The 17,586-nt window shown below is 32.5% G+C and overlaps 1 long non-coding RNA gene across 1 annotated transcript in view; it reads right to left on the reverse strand.

Annotated features, from left to right (window-relative positions):
- Nucleotides 1–299: 299 nt before the first annotated feature.
- The window catches only part of LOC145661996 (uncharacterized), a 190,124-nt gene continuing 172,837 nt past the window's right edge, over nucleotides 300–17,586 (reverse strand). Inside the window, exon 2 of the long non-coding RNA XR_014126931.1 lies at nucleotides 300–531. This is a non-coding gene — a long non-coding RNA (uncharacterized LOC145661996). The remainder of the gene's footprint in view (nucleotides 532–17,586) is intronic.

Raw genomic sequence — 17,586 nt, forward strand, 5'->3', positions numbered from 1 at the left:
GATTTTATCGCGCTTAACACAGATAGCTACTCATGATTAATAATTTTTCATAATGATTCAGTTAAAATCATCTGAACCACAATAGGGTTGAAAAGTAAAATTACACCATTACACATAATTTAGGTACATTTTTGGTTAAAGGTTTAGGTAAAATCCATGAAAACAGGCATAGCAGTATATTGCCCCAGATAAGTAATCTTGGAAATAATGTTAAATAATAGAATATGCAACTATTTATTGAAATTCATTGTTAATATACAATAAGTATTACAAAAAAAAGGAATTGAATATTTTGTCCGTCACCTGTACCATCATCAAAGAGCCACGAAGTAATTAGAATGTAGTAGTCTTCTTTATCTAGATCTTTGTCACGGAATTAACATTATAACCTGATGAATTCACGTAGCTGAAACTGCGAACACCGTGAACTGGACCTTGTTTTTCAGCTTCTTTGATGACATCAGACACATCAATTCGGGCTATTGCCTTTTGTTTGCATCCCAGAAGTCCTATACAAAACTGATAGCTCTCCTGAAACGACAAGAGGAAATTGCAAATTATAATGATATAATTGATTACAACGTATAAATTACTTTCTTAGGAAATCTGTATCTTTTATAAGTAGTAATATCAATCAATGTTAAAGGAAAAGTATAACTTACTTAATGGTTTTAACCCGCTGATAAATCGAATTTAAAGTAGAAATAGACATCCTTTCTAGTTTAATATGTTAATTTCTACAAATATTTGCTACCACTACTTTTTAATCAAAGTTTAATCGTCTACGTGTAATGTAGCCGTACGTTGCGCATCAGAAGGGGCAGTCACGCGAGCGCCCACCCAATGTGGACCCTTCAGACCCCAAAAATAACTTGTAAATCAAGGTTGATTTTCTTAATAAAACTATGTGCAAAGAAATGATTGATAGAGCATAAGGAGTTGATCTTACACTTCATATGTATTCTTTCTTTTCTTATAATCTAGCTTTGTACTTTTTCTCTAAGTATGAATTTAACAATTATATTTCCTCTATTCCAGTGTAGAGTAAGATTGGTTTAACACTACGTAGATTTAGTCTTGTGCTATTGGGCCCTCACACATTTAGGCCTTCCCAACAACAAGAACAACGAAACAAATCTGGGTGCGAGGCTGGTCCTTGATTTCAGATTGGTGTTCCCCTCACCGGCGTGATATTATAATGGAAAATAATTTCGTTTCAAGAGTATTCGTATTTTTCATGAGTAACTAAGTTACAAGGCCTAAATATATTATGCAGATGTAGTGAAACGAATACTGTATTAATGTCTGAAACAGAAGATTATGAAAATTGTCCCGCTTTGGCTCTTGAAGAAAACGGCGGCCTTATCTAAATGGAAACTAAGTATCAAGTAATATTGCTATACAAGAAAGATAAAATTTGTAAAAGCTTCTTTTTCTAACATGTCTTGAATACAGTACTGGTTACTTTTCTATACAAAGTGTCTTTATTAGTATTATTAAAAATTCGTAAAATGACTTTAAGTAAAATGAAATCTCAGAAATCTTTTAGTTGAGTTTTAGTATTGAGTATGTTCCTTAGGAAACCTCAGAACAATAACTTTAGTGTAAGCAACTTCCGCACTATGCCTAACAGGAGAACAAGGAGGAATGGAGTTACCCTCTACTTACGTACGTAATGCTTTGTATAAGCATTTATATAACTTAAGGTTTAAATTCTTTTACGTATAATTTGTTAAGAAGCTCAGATTACACTAGGTTTTAGCGTCTTTTTCATTAAAGAGGCTATATGGGACGTGTACCTACAGCTGAACTTGGAATACGAACTACGTGAACTCCTGCCATTAATCAAACTAAGTACCCGGTGCCAAAAACGCATATGTCAGTGCAGTGGCGTATTTACGATTTTGTTAAATTTTGTATGTACAAGGTATCACATAGTGTCTGATGAAGGCAAAGAGTTAGTTGTCGAAACTGTAACACGTGTTAAATTTTAACGAAAATTTATAGTTTTGCTCAGCAAATAATTAGTTTATATTTAATTATAACAAAGCAAAGCTTCTACTTATAGAAAATATCACTGTTTTATTCATTTATATTAGGGACAAGATCATTATTAAGGCGATAACTAATGATTTATGTGTTCCCATGCATTATACATTTTTCTTATGTTAAAAACATTCTATCATAACGAAGAGAGGTTAACATTACGTGCTTCTTCCACCTGTTTAGGAGGCTTAAGATAGGGCAAATTCACTCCACTAGCTAACTAGGTGGCTACCACGGCTCTAAAAATTGCACCAAATCAGGTTCTGTCAAAGAGTGCGCATTAAGAAACATGTGATTTATTGTGCTATACTTTTATTTATCAAGTAACATTGATACTTTTCAAACGATATGCGTTTTCATGTCAGATTTTACAGCTATAACTCTGTTTAGCCTTCGGGAAATATACAAAAAAGAAAGAAATTAGTGTTTACGTTTTTTATGTTGTGTTTTAGCCAGTTGTGAAACACATCTCTCGTCATGGAGATAAATATTGGATAGGGAAGCACAAGGAAAACAGTAAGTTTCCTTAGATCATGCATAAATTACGACTCTTGTATAAAATGAACAAGCGCAATTTCTTGAAAAGATTATAATGTAAAAGCTCTTCATTCATATAGAAGATAGTCTGTAGTCGATTTGTGTTTCCAAACAGTAAAAAACACTAATTTGCAATCCGTTTAAATATAATTTTAGGTTAACTTTACTCTTATTCAAAATTAGTTGAAGAGAAATAAAGGTAAATAACCTTGAATGATATAATTGAATATTTAAAAGTTCCAGTATTAAAAATTTTTTATTATGTTAATGTTAAAATATTTTTACATTTAATGTATTTTAATATTATAACATTTAATAGTTAATTTAAAAGTATGAGAATTATCTATTATCTGTAATTAAATAATGCCAGAGATCCATGATTTCATTTGAGGTATAGTCTCAAGATAATAATGTTAGAATGATAATGTTTGTGTATTGTTTGAAATTGATTTAGACAATTGATTTTTTTAAAGTTAACATTTTACTATAAACGTGAACAATAAACGAGGGATATTCAATTTATAACCAACGAAATACTTCAATAACGAAACCAAAATTGATCTGGTGCAGCAGCTCATTCTGAGTAATCGGCAAATCAGTGTAAGAGATTTGAACGTGAAGACAAACATCAGGGTAGGAAGTGTGGAAACTATCATTCACGATTACATGCACTTCCGTAAAATCACTGCAAGGTTCATCCCAAAAATACTAACATTGGACCAGAAATAGTGTAGAAAAACTCATCTCATCTCAACATCTGTAGCTACTTCAGAGAGAAAGCGAGAAATTCTCCTGTTTCATATATTTCGTTGCACATTCAGGACAATTCTTTATTTCCCGAGTCTCTCATTCTTAGTGAGTTCGACTTGTATGTTATCTATCCCAGTTGCCTTTCTATTGCTAATCTCGAATATAGCTTTCTCAAACTCATTCCCAAATATATTAAACCCTTTATCATCATCGCCTTCTTCCTTTTCTAGTTCAACATCTAGGCCATACTTTCATGTAAGTCCACCACATATTCTTTCCACCTTTCTTCACTTCTCTCGCTGACTACCTTCCTAATCTTACTTTCTACTGCCATCGCGATATAACCTGCTTTCTTCGAAGTTCCATATATTTCACATCCTTGTACATTTCCTCATTTTTTCCAACTCTTTCTACTTCTTCTTCTTCCTCGTATTTTCTCCTCCAGAATTCTTCTCTTGCTCTGTCTGTTTAATTATGCAACTCGCTGTTTAACTTTCTGTATTTCTTTCTGCCCTCTAACCTATCAACCAGTTTCCACGCCGTCCTTTCTCTCAATTTTTTTTCTGCAACATCTCTTTCGTAATCCACGGTTTTTAGCCGTTTTGTGTTCGCGGTAACTTACTACTTCTTCTGCAGGCTGTGGCATGAAAATTTTTATTAGCTCTCACTGTTACTACCAGCACCTATCCTTCCCTTCTTTGAGTATTTTTCTTGGAATTTCTCAGCGAAAAGATTCCTCGTTTTTCAACTTTTCAGTAGACAACAGCTTGTTGCCTACTTTTCTTCTGCTTACATTTTTCAGTTGAATATCCACTTCGGCCAGCATAAAGTTATGATCAGAGGAAAAGTCAACTCCGTTAATGGTCTTCGCGCTCCTCAAGCTATTCCGATATATGTCCTGAATTATTGCATAGTATATCTGATATCTTCCGCGTCTATCCCATGTGTAGCTTCCTCTATTGTGCTGATGGAACCACGTGTTCCCAATTACTAGTGAATTTTGTCTACGGAAATTGACCAGTCTCTCTTCCCTTTCATTTAATTCGCCTAAACCATATTTGCCTATGACACTACGTTCCTGTACTTCTACCACTATGAAATGAAATCTCCCATTACAATTACAAATACACCCCTGTTCTCGTTGTTCATATTTTGTTTTATATTCTCATAATTTCCCACTATCTCTTCAATTGTATGCGAAGTCGTCAGTGCATATGTCTGTATTACTATTCGATTCTTCTTTCTTCATTTAAGTCTCACCATCATAACTCTATCATCAACATACACTTCTATCTCTACATTCTCTTTCAAGAGCTTAAGAAGTATTATTTCTACGCCATTCTGACAGCCCTTTCCATTACCTGAATAAAATATTCCATATTCTTCTTTGTTCAACATTCCATTATCTTCCTATCTAACTTCACGAACTCGTACCAAATCCAGATTATCTTGTTTCACTTCTACATTAAGATTTTTTTAAATTTCCCTCCCTGTAACATGTTACGTACGTTCCGTCTTCCTTTTGCTATTGCATGTTCTCCTTTCCCAATTTATCTGTCGCAAATTGTTATCTACTCTTAAAATAGTTCTTCAGAAGCCACAAGCCTCCCGCAGATCCGAATGGGGGGATAGTTTACCTCCGGAACTATAACTTGACCTGCGAAAGATAATTCCATATTTATTTTCGTTCTGCTGCACGCAAACTAGAGAAACAAATGGTGGTTTCCCGATGCCTTCTGCCCCGCAGTTTTCCAGGCATTAAAGTTACTCTGTCCACGACTGGAACTAATGTCAAAGTTGCCGTGCCAATGACTATGTTTTTAGCCAACTTGGCTACTAGAGAACTGCTGCCTTCTCCCAGAACACGCATCGTCTAACTACTCCATTTAGACCAATTTGGTATGGGTAGTACGTCTGGTAGTAAACTACCGCCGACAAAACTCTAAATTTCATTATAACACGCAATTCTCTCCACCCGAATTGTCTTCGTAAAAGTTTGGTTATCGGAGAGGCATTGGAATGAAATACTATTGAAATTTCAAGTTTCGGAAATGATTCGCAGAATTGTAGTGAAGAATTCAGGGTGAAACATGAACCGCATATAGGAAGACATTCTCATTTTAATTGTTATATATTCACAGCTCTTTGAAACGAAAATCTGTTTTCACAGCTAGATATATTTAATAAAAATGGGTTTGATCATATTATCGTATTACTCAATATCTATTAATACGTTAAAAATTTGGGAAGATAAAAACCACATCTACTCACAAAAGCAAACATAACCAACTGAGTGATCATACATTTTTCTCTGTTGGCATGTCCAGATGTTTAGTAATTTTGTGGTCGTATAGTAACAAATGTATGCTTACTAAAAGCCTCTAATTATTCCTACCCCAATTAAGCATCAGATAATCGTATGATATGAATCTACTGGGATAAGCAATGATATCGATTTTATGATCAACTGTCATATGGAAGATTTTCAGCGGTGATATGTAATGTGAGATCTACACTGGATCGCTGAATGCAAATTAAGGAAGGAATAAGACGTTTACAATATTACCAAAAACGTCTCGCAAATCAACAAGACAATGATGGGGTAATTGTGGAAATCAGACAAAACGGAAACAAGTAGACTTAAGTAATGAAGTTTTCCCTTATCCAACTTATTATCCTGACATTATCGTTTGCTTCTGCCTGTCCAAAATTTGAAAATTTCGAAATCTTTGAAACCGGAGACAATGTAGACAAACCATAGCTGACTTTTCTTTGCATTAAAAAGGTAAATTAATAGTGGAGGGGATAGGGGAGTAGCAGACTATCTAATAGAATCCTTCTTGGAAATATTTGGTCATTTATTATAAATTAAATGAGTATCTTGTTCTTTCCAAGTTAATGGGTCTTTCAGCGTTGCTGTAAATAAAATATAAACTACGAATTAACTTGGTATATTATATCTTGAGATCTCCAATTTTCTGTTGCTATTGGAATGCACTTCGAATCGAATTTACAGGGAAGATAAATGTTTAAAACTCTTTGTAGATCCTTTCTTGACATATATTTATAAACAGGAACTTATCACTCGAATGGAAACCCCAGAGTCCGAAATATGTCATATGCATGGGTTAGCAACAATCAGGTGGAGACCGAAGCAAAAATCTGTTATTAGTGATGTGCTAAGGCGAATTACGCACAATGTGAGGGACATTGGAACGGCAGTATGTCATGAACTATCCAGACAAATATAGACAACCTTCCTGATTACTCATGAGGGTAAATTCTTAATAATCAATTGTGTTGTACGAGCATGACCGAAGAGGCGAGTATGGTCTGTGTGTCGCGAAGGGCATTCCAAGGTGATAACGGTCTACTAACCTGAGGACAAAACTTCATTGGCGAATAGTAATAGTGGTCGGAAGAGAGTCCATGGTAACAAGTTTCTCAAAACTTTAAAGCTGATTTTCACTCAGAACTTTCAAGCAGATTTTCACTCTCTCCAGTGAAAGTGACAGAGGAACTATAGCAGTACCTTTGACAGTTTGTGTACTAATCACAGTCTACCAGGTGCTAAATGTTATTAATATAATGATCCGGATTGCACCGGAGATACCACTGATATGGAACCACTTCGCTTTTGGAACCAGTACACCAATAATGACGCGATTATCCAAGATTGACCGCTCACAATAGATAATGTCTGATACAGTCGAATGAGTCATCACTCAAGTTATTTTAAAACATTTGTCGTGTTTATGTGTGGCATATGGACAAAGAATGGTATGACATACAGTGTCTCTGGGAAACTGTGAAACAAGTCAAAGGCTCTCTGATGCTGTGGACCGCAATGCCTTATATTTCAGTGAGCGCTCTTCTTACACTTAACAGTCACATTAATGCTCAGAATTAGGTCGCTATTTTAGGAGATTAGGTATCCTATGATATAGATATTGTTTCTGGGCAATCAAGCACATTCCTTGGATGACATTCCATGTATTCAAACAGTTGGAGCTGTTACAGCTGGGTTTGACAAACATTGGGATGACGATGAACAGTTAACATGGTCTGTTCAATTCCCAGACCTGAACATAATTGACTATCAGAGGTCCCTCTTCCAGACGTAATAGTTCACGGTATTCGCCTGCATCTTCTGTAATGGAACTGTGATGCTTTGCACGCAAAATACTACAACATTAAACTCGATAGCATTTATGACCTCTATGCGTCCCTTATACGTGGTACCAGATTCTGAGGGTGAAAGGTGGTCGAACAGTGTTTTTATCTGATATGTTGCATTCTTCATATTACAGTTAGAAATGAATCATGAATATTTTAATGTTCTGAAATCTCACAGAAGATGGTGTTCATGTGCACTAAGTCCTTAGCAAAAGCCTGAAATATTTGCTGACGCATCTACGATAAGCTCTTTAAATTTGAGGCATGAAGTCTGGTTTGGAACAATTGATACCCAAACCGATAGAGATTGTGAATCCTCATATTGTCCAGGTTTTCGACTGTAATGAGAGGCCCTTCTGTAAACGAGAAATAAGGATGGCCGATTTGAGACGACATATATAATCGGGTGGACCGATTTTGATCTTTCATGAACAAACAACCTACCTAAAGTGTTGTAAAATACTTTATTAATTTTGCGAATACCTATTATACCTAGTTATCCTTAAGTAGAAGCTTTGCTTTGTATATAATTAAATACAAACTTATTCATTTCTGAGCAAAACAATATATTTACCTTAAAAACAATACTTGTGTAAATAATATATACTTTTTTAAATTTATTGCTTTGCTCAGCAAATAATAAGTTTGCATCTAGTTTTCCTACTTAAAGAATTGCAGTAGCTTGTAACACAAAAGTGGGTGCTGTGAATTATTTACACCTCAAGAAAATGTTTTCAATAGTGATTTAATTTGATTTTGTTTTGTATACTAAAATTGTTATTTTACCTTTATTGACCACTATTTGTGAATTGGTCTATATAATGTATATACTTCCCCTTTATTATTACACTATACAAAGCAACTAAAGCAGAAAAGAATATAGACGACATAGTATAAAACGCGGAAACGATGAATTTTTTTGCACCAATGTGAACTTCTATATCTGGCAAATTTTATTACTGTGTCTGACGCGAACGCATTCAGTGATTAAAACATGTTTCATATATGAGCCATTCAGATAGTAAATCGATTAATTCCACCAAATGAGGTTTTTCATAGCGACCATTTTAGTAACTTAGATACAATGTGTTTAAATGAGAATGATCAGAACTTTAATGACAGGCAGTTACGCATTCTAGTAGCAAATTGTTAAATTACGAAGTTAATTGATTTTGCCTGTGAAAAGAACGTATCTTTTCTAAATAAAAAATGTGTAGAACTACAAAACAACAAAAATGGAGTTAATCTGTTTGGCTTGTCGACGCCTCATATGAAACTACACTTTGACTTAGGAAGTACATTCACAACGGTGTAGTAGTGATTCGAGTATTATTACGTTATGGAATAGGACAAAGTTTGCGTCCTTTCGACGTGTGTAAGTTACAACATAAAAGAATGTCATAGGTGTAATTTTTTACACGAATGCCTGTCCCAGAAGGTTATGGTAAAAACGTAAAAAATATTAACTAAATATACACCTGAAACAGTGATGAATATCTGAAAATAGTTTTAGAGATTAATAGGAAATGTAATGAGAAGAATGCGTATCTATATATTAAATTCGGGAGATATTTTAATGTAATTAACTATTCAGAATTTAATAGCTTAAATGCTTTGGTTGAGACAAAATATAAGAATATTCTTAAATATTTTGAAAATACATTATCGAAAAATACTTATATTGCACATTTATTTAAGCTGTCGTAGATGTTCTGTGACGGAACTGCCCTAAGGTTTGCGATTGTGTAAGTCTGAAATCTGTGGTGTTTGGAAAAGAATGAAAATGGTGCAGGGCTAAACCCAGAGAAGCCTTTAAAAGTAAATGTTGGAGTAAGTTTAGTGTGATTTTAATATTTCTTTCTGAGAGGGTTTCGTACACCTGTCTGGTAGAATAAATTAGGTATTGTACTTCTCATAATAATTTAAATTCAATTTTAAAGCAATGCGTTGAATTTAGAGTTGGTGTGTCGCATTTAATCCATATTAGAACTTTTAACTTTATCTTAGTTCTGCCACTGTTTGATATAGGTTTAGGTTAATTTTAGAAATCTACGTGGTGATTTTTTCTTACAATATCATTTGTAACATAATAGGAGTTGTATGAGCTCCTTCGGAAACTTCAATTTTAGAGTTGCTACTACCGTCGTTAACAGATGGTGAATACAATTAGATAAGAATGTCTTAGAATTTTTTAATATGATATATTTTTACTAAAGAGTAAAAGGTTAATATATGGTAGAGTCTCAGTATTTATTTTGTGAGTTTAAATCGAATCGTTGTGTACATTTTTCTCTCTCCTTACACCTTTTGTTATGATTCAAGTGACATATCAAATTGTTTACATAATTTACTGACAGTACTGACATTTTGCAGTTACATTTGATTTACAGTTTAAAATTTACTCGATTACAACATGATGAAAATTACAATAGTTTAACAATGAAACGTTTTACTCAAACTTGTACTTAGGTCCAGGAAACGCCGTATCTACTTTTGATACAATTGAACGAGTTCTGAGGATAACACAAATCACATTATTACGTACAGTTTTAGCAAGCAGTTTTACAATAGTACTTTCTTCCAAACGCAACGTTTATTCATGTTTGATAACTGTTCACTACTAATTGATTAATTATTGATTCGCTCCAAGTAATTTCCTATCTTTAGCAAATTTCATTTTCAAAAATCTGTGTTCTTTCTAGATATTCCACTTTCTCTGATCTCTCCATCTGTTTCTTTCTGACGCATAACCTTTAATATACTATCTACTAACTGCATTATGAAATAGATCAGACTGTACATTTGCAACCGAAGGTCATAAAACTATCATGGATATGTTTATGTTATTAGGCTGGAGTATCATCGTTTAAAGCAAGAGTATTCGAGAGTACGGAGACTTCATGGTAATGTTGTGATTTAATTTCATGATTATTTCAGTGTTGACATTTAAGTTTTCTAAATCATAATATTGATAATTCTGATTGATTTTATATCGTCACATTGCTTCCTTTTTGTTCATGTCATGTGAAGTAGTCATTTATTTCTTACCTTAAAAAATGACTTTCTGTACATAGTTGCACAATAATAATGCATTACTTGCATTACTTTCCATACAATATATTTTTGTTATTGTGTTACGTACAACATAATTTTCGTGTTTCAAAATCTCATCTTTATTATTACGTATTCTGTATTTACTTGTCCTAACCTTTTAGTTTATAATATAAAAGCTAAATATTTTTCATTAAATTAATTTGTAATTTCTTTTGCTGTGGGTTGAGTTAAATAAAATGTACAACACGAAGCTCTATCTTCATTCCTTAAATTGAATAAATTATTTCACTGTTATTGCGGAAACATTTAGGTCTTCACTTACAAAAGTGGTCTTAATTATAACCTGCATTTTTAAAAATTTTATTCAAAGAAAACTGATCTTAGAGAAAGCACTTTCTGTGAATTCCCATCTAATGATCAGGTATGTGTTATATATAGTAGCATTTGTAGAAGAATTATTGTTTATAAAATAGGATTAAAATGAACTGAACAGTGAAAAAATAAACGAAGAGAAATAAACTAATTCCAAAAGTAAACTAATCCTCGTTGGGACAAGGCAAATTATAAAGTATTGTAGTGTTCTTAGTGGAAATACTATTTTCGGAATAACAATAAAAACAATTGCACAGTTTTTCAGAAAATTTGTAGAAAAAAATACTCAAGAAAGTTACCACTTGCGGAATTTTCTTGACAAATGGTTTAAGCATTAAAAAATTACCGTTAATGAAATGTTCATGAATTAAATAGCAATATAATGAATTTTAAAAGTTTTTAAAGAAACCTCAAAACTAAAACTCACTCTTAGGAGAAATTTTGACTGTATTATTTTATATTATTGTGAATGAAATCCTTGTGTAGAAGGATAACATAAATTTCTGTTGTCATTTCTTAGATAAATGCTCGTACAAATTTATCCCGAAAGTAAATCGTGCCTTTTGGATTTTCCCAGAGGAACGTATAACATCTTATTTTAGAGTTCTTAGTATAGCAATTTTCCAGAAAATCATAAGTTTTTAATTCATCTTTGAGAGAGATCGGATAATTTTTAAGGTAGAATACAATTAGAATTCTCCTCCCTGGAGAATCTGATATAGTGCTTTCATTCGGCGTTCCTAGCCGTAATTATAGTAAAGATTCTTCTGTACTGAATTTCCTCGTTTGAATTTATTCTGAAAGTATCACTTACAATTCTGTTTATAATGATGAAATTTTATAGGATCTTGTTATAGCACCAATTTCTTGCTATCTGGGTACACAAGTCAGTTCGGTGGGCATATAACAATTTTGTGCTTTCAAATGCATGTCTTTTAGTCCGTTCTTGTGTTGTGTTGTTGAGACGAGTTTTCCATTATAGAACAAACCAGACATTTCGTTCTCTCTGACCTAATTTAAACAGAAGATACCGAATTCTTTTCCTGAAGCGATAATGGCAAAGATAAATAGTTCGACATTCTTCGTAGTACAGTACAATGAAATAAGTTGCTGCCAACTGAACGAAAAGTTTTATTCTTTTCTGAATTGCACCACGTAAGATCTTTGGCATGTATATTATGAAGAAAACTTAGAACATCATATTTATTACTCAAAATCCAAAATAAGATGTTATGCTCCACTGGTAACAGTTTCAGCATTGCTTGTTTATGTTTTATTAGGAAAATGAAGTTATGTTATTCTATGGGAATGTTAACGTATTCTACATCTGCACCTAGAATCTTATTGTCATTTGATTGCATAACATTTAATTCTCATTTAATTTCATATTTTATTTTGTATTACAAAAAAGGACAACAATAAAAGAATGATGAAATAAACAGAGAAAAATAGATAGTGTGATTTAAATAACAGAAGAAAGAATATTGGCTGCTCTATATAAAATTAATGGAAAAATAACATTTATCGTTTGAAAACGAGGACGGCTTATACTAAAATTTGGTAATAATTAAATATAATTATTAATTATATAAACTTTAATCGTACTAATAAAATAGTTTAAACTTGTGGCAACATAAAACGGAAATAAGGAGCTAAACAAGTAAATTCTAGGGCTACGGCCCTTCCTCCTCGATATTAATGCGCCGTACAATTAGGATCTTTATCTAAGTTTATTCTGTGCAAACCTAAAATATAACTATCATATTTTTTTTGTCGTTTGCCATCAAATTGGGATGGAAAGGAAGCTTCTTGGAAACCTATTTACTGTAAATTAAATTACAATTTTTTGATTAGAAGATTCGTCCGATTAATAATGCTACCTTATGTAACCATATAAATGATGGAAATCTTAAAGGAATTATGTTCACGATACATCGAAGATAATATGATTACTTTGGAAGCTTGTTTTATCTAATTTACTTCGTACTCTAATTGGGTATCAACATATCGTCTAGTAACTGGCCAAGTTAACCTAGTTATTCCTGAAAAAAATTCTATTAATTGTTTTAATCTTTTTTATTTAGCTCATATTATTGCCTTATGACGGAAAAAAAGGCAAAAAAGATGATGCCCCACTTCCAGTTTCACCGGGAAGGGGTGTGCTTTAAAAAGGGCCAGTAGAAAGCACATTGGATTGATAGAGCATAGACGAGGACGCCTTAAAGTCAGTATTGCAGAGTGTCCTTTTAAAAGGATGGTAGGCTTATCTGGGTTAATGAGTTTCAGTCGAAGTTCAACATGAATTTAATAGGAATAATTAAAAAAGAGATAAATACAAATTAGGTAACATGATGAAATAAAGTAAGTGAATATTACATATTTAATAAATAATACTATAAGACATAATAAAATACATACCTAGATATGTTACTGCTTTACAAGTTTGTTTCCTATGGTAGATGTTACTCAATATTAGTTACGATAATGAAAAATAATATTGCACAACTGAAATTTGTCATTCTATGTCATTCGGTGTTCTAGTCGAATCAAAACTATAATATGGTAGCAAGTTCAGATAATCTCTAGAACCCAATTTAGCTACAACTTTGATTGTTTTGAAAATATACACCGTCTGCAGTATAATTGTTCAAGAGCGGAAGATGTGAAATTTGATTTGAACAAGGAAATAAACAATTATAAATATATATGTACTTGTACTATTCCATTTATTTATATATGATGTTTACAATGTGTTTAATGTCATGTATCAGTTCAGTACTTATATAATATAGAATAGTAGCTTCTTCTATATTGAATTATTAATTTTATTGGGAAATGTAAATCAGTTAATTCAGTAAGATACTTTAATATCATATTCCAAAACTACAGTGAGTCACGGTTTTCTTGCTACCCTGGTACCGTGCAATGTGAATAAGGATCTTCGAGGTGCTTCTGTTATCACTGTCAGGAAGACATAGAATAATCTGAATCGAACCTCTTTTCACCTTGCTAGTAAATGTAGTGGCGACTTTTAATAGATGCGTTACGGTAAATGTACATATACAAATAGTGCGTTAATTTACAGTTGCTCCTGGTGCATCTCAGTTTTTGTGACTTATTTAAATGCTGTTGGGAGATCGTTTCTTGAAAAAGAGAGACTAAAAAGAAATTAAATGTACGTGAGAATGTAGTCACCTGTGAGAAATGTAGTAATCTCTTCCATCATCTATGTGTGGACATTCCTGAAGATGAAAGCTACGATATTCCTATGTGGAGATGTAAAGGATGTCAGTTACCAGATAAAGATAATAATCAAGACGTGATAGAACATAAATCCGAAGATACTGAAATAGAAGCAAATGCTGGAAATCAGAGAGATAACAAAGAAGAGAGTGAAAAGAAAGAAACGCAAAAGAAAGGGGAAGATAACCAAAATGGAGGGATACAAGAAAATTTTGATAAGAATAAGACTAATGTTCTGTATATTATGATGGAATCGGTAATAAATCAGGAACAGAGATCAAGCGAAGCCATTATTAGAAGCTAATAATAATGATATGTTGTAGCTCATTATGCAGCAACAAACGCAATTCAGGATGGAAGTTGCTAATAATATGTCAAGTTTGGCAATTAATATGGATACTTTGAGAAAATAAATAAATACTTGACGATCTGAATTCAGCCATTAGTGATTTGAAGAAAGAGCTAGTGGAAATAAAGAAGAAAGAAGAAGAAACGGAAGAAAGAGTGTAGATAAGGCGGAGAATTCGATTGGTACATTAATAGTAGTCTGCAATGATGTTAATATAAGTGTATCAACTGTACAAAGTCAACTAGAAGATAGTAGTAAGAAATTTGCGGCTAATACTACGCGAATCGAAATATTCGAAGACGAAATGAAAGTGCGCCTTGATAAAATTGGACGAGAATCTATAACACAGAATTTGTCTAATGAAATATTGGACCAGACTATAAAAGATTTTGGGAGTGGTCATCCATTAGTGGTACCGGTATTACTAAGCTCAACTACTGTATGTAGTGCGACTATTACGACAGTTTCGAGTAATCAATGTAACATATACAGTAATGATAACTTACCAACTACCCATAGATCAAGCTTGGGATCAACAGCAATAAATCAATCCATATGTGCGACAAATGAAAGTTCTGCTATTAGTCTTGCTTTGGTGAGCAATACTAACAACTACCGTACCTCAAGAGAAAGGTTTGTCACGATAGGACGAATAACCCTCAATGACGTAAGTCATTTTCCGAAGTTTGGCGGTCAGCATAATAACGCATAGTTTGAGCGACAGAGATAAATTATTTATCACACAACGATGTCTGAGCAAAGGAGCTAGAGCTTGGTTCAGGAATGTATTACCAGCGCTTCATAGCTATCAGGATTTCGTCGATTACTTAATGCTGTTAACAAAAACTTGATATCCCAGACCATTCTAGAGATATGATAAATAATGTTAAAATATGCAATACGGTTTAAAATAATGTATGTAGTTTCGGGTTCTAGAAATTATAACAAATTGTTTTTCTTATAAGTTAATAAAATCAAAGAAAACGCATTTACTATAAATACTTCATTTATTGCAGCATAATTATCATTTAACTTTTTCATATTTTGGGATGGGTTTGGTATATCATATTGCAGTTGATGGCACAGTCGTATAAGTCGTTAGATGTAATAATTTCATAAAATATTTTCGAAATATATCCTTTGCAGAGAAGTACATGTAGTGTAAGCAGTTCCTATTTATTTGGAATTCCCCATATCGTGACCATTTTCTTCAAAATTAAGCTACATTGGATGGGTACTGACTCGATCACCTTACTTGTTTTGTTGGTGTGTTAGAGTTCCGAACTCTGGGTGTTTGTGTGACATTAAGCCTGATAATAAATATATCATTGAAAGAAACGTTTGTTTAGTATGAACTAAGATTGTTTAATAATCTGCCCTAATTATATTTAGAGGATCATACGTTAAATGAAGATACTGTATCTGATTGTGCTCAGAAGCATATCAATTGATTTGTTTTTTTATATATATGTTTCATACTAATAGTGAGACAGTTTCGTCCATTACGTATCCTACAACATACTTATAGCTAGCTGTTAACTTTCACAAAACTTTTTAACAGTTTCTATATAATAATTTTTATTGCAAAGTTTTATAGACGCAGAATATCTTCCGAAGTCAAAATCGTTTGCAGTGTACTTTATTTTGTAAATAAGTTTTATTGACTTGTTTCTTTAGTTGTAGTGGTTAGTCATTAGTAAAACTGTTAAAGCGTTTTTGTTTTACATATATATTTACTGGAATTAATGTATTTAATTTTTCTTCCTTTTTAGAATTTATTTCATAAGAAAATAGTTTAGTTAAATCTTTAAACTAGTTTTTAATTACATGAAATTCATAGAATGGGTTGGAAAAATTCCCTCCCAAATTCCCATCTATTATTTGATATAATTAGTGATTTTAAAGTTTTTACTTTTATACAATGCTTTCTTTTCCAAAAGATAGTTTATAGGTGGAAGCATTACCTCATTGTTTACGTAGCGATAAACTATTACTTTTAAGATTTTTAGTTTAAGATGAACATTTTTCATAATGAGTAAAACATATACTTTTGTGAATGTCTTCTCTTAAGACGTTGCTAACAGATTTGTTACTAAATCTCTAAATTCTGTAATATCTTGAATCTTAAAATTACAATTTTCTCAAAATTTCTAATTCTTCAATTAAACTGGTTTCTTATGGTACACACTTTGATTCTCATTCTCTGCTCTGTATATCGTCTAAACAGAATAGCAAATAGAGAGTGTGACATTTTATTTATCCTTCTAAGTTAATGAAACTTATTTCTTTTTTCAGAAAATTATATTAAGTAATAACAAAATTTCCCAATGGTACAATAGAGTATAATTAATAAATTTAGTTATGTTTTGTTGTCTCAAAAACAATATCACAGTATTATTAGTAGGTATAATAAACTTCCCCATCTCTTGAATACTGCTACATTGCTTTCTTAAAATGCAATCTTTGTGGTAACCCTTGTCGTTAGAATATTTAGAAGAAGAGTAACATCAGAAAAATTAGTGAAGATGTGTTCTACTAATAATCCTTGTTATTACTAGTAGGTACATTTAGCTATAGCTCTTAATTACTCTGATGAATACCAAAGCTTTTCATCACTACAAACTTGTTGAATTTAATTTTGTTGGTGATATAAATGTTTTGTATGGGGGAGCAAAATGATTCATGGGTATGTCGACCTTCAAATCTTTAAACATGGTACATTTCACCGGTGAGTGTTTCTTCTGATACTATACTCCTTTCTTATGTTTGCTTCTTTTGCCAGGTACAGATCTAGCGCTTGTCGGCAGCGCTGGTGTAGAAATTGAGCTCCATACTACATCTCATCACTATGGCTAAAATTATTGGTGAAAAACTGCTGAAGACAATGGGAGAAAATGTGGAAGAGAATAGAATTTTATTACAATGAATATTTTCCTGGTTAGTAATTCTACTAACAGCACAATGAGAATTTTAATATTTCCATATCAAATTCTACAAATATCAAATTCTGGTCTCTAGTGGAGTATGTTTTAGTTGAACATCAAACAGTGTAAGTATTA

Source organism: Thermobia domestica, chromosome 10 (genome assembly GCF_964235325.1).
Source record: "Thermobia domestica chromosome 10, izTheDome1.hap1.1, whole genome shotgun sequence".
Lineage (NCBI taxonomy): Eukaryota > Metazoa > Arthropoda > Insecta > Zygentoma > Lepismatidae > Thermobia > Thermobia domestica.